The following is a 903-nucleotide window of genomic DNA, read 5'->3' as shown; positions in this document are numbered from 1 at the left end:
ATGGTTCGGGGGAAATACTTGGATTTTAGTCCGAAAAATGTAAGGTTGGCATTCAACTTGCCCATGATGCAAGGAGATGAACATCCTTACACTAGAAGGGTCAACTTTGATCAAAGGTTGGACCAAGTCCTCACAGTCATTTGTGAAGAGGGTGCCCAATGGAAGAGAGATTCAAGAGGAAAGCCGGTTCAATTGAGAAGGCATGACCTTAAGCCCGTGGCTAGAGGATGGTTGGAGTTTATCCAACGCTCAATCATTCCCACTAGCAATCGGTCCGAAGTTACTATAGACCGAGCTATCATGATTCATAGCATCATGATTGGAGAAGAAATAAAAGTTCATGAGGTTATATCCCAAGAACTTTATATGGTGGCGGACAAGTCCTCTACCTTGGCAAGGTTAGCCTTTCCTCATCTCATTTGTCACCTCCGTTATTCAGTTGGAGTTGACATAGAGGGAGACATTACCATTGATGAGGACAAGCCCATCACTAAGAAGAGGATGGAGCAAACGAGAGACCCCTCTCATCATCAAATCCCTGAGATGCCTCAAGGGATGCACTTTCCTCCACAAAACTATTGGGAGCAACTAAACACCTCCCTAGGAGAATTGAGTTCCAACATGGGACAACTAAGGGTGGAGCACCAAGAACATTCCATCCTCCTCCATGAAATTAGAGGAGATCAAAGAAACATGAGAGAGGAGCAACAAAGACAAGGAAGAGACATTGAGGAGCTCAAGCACTCCATAGGATCTTCAAGAGGAAGAACAAGCCGCCATCACTAAGGTGGACCCGTTCTTTAATTTTCTTGTTCTTTATTTTTCTGTTTTTCGAATTTTATGCTTATGTTTATCTATGTTTGTGTCTTGTGATCATTAGTATCTTAGTGTCTATGCCTTAAA

The sequence above is a fragment of the Arachis duranensis genome, chromosome 1, assembly GCF_000817695.3.
Source record: "Arachis duranensis cultivar V14167 chromosome 1, aradu.V14167.gnm2.J7QH, whole genome shotgun sequence".
Lineage (NCBI taxonomy): Eukaryota > Viridiplantae > Streptophyta > Magnoliopsida > Fabales > Fabaceae > Arachis > Arachis duranensis.
Note: the sequence above shows the minus strand (reverse complement) of the source record.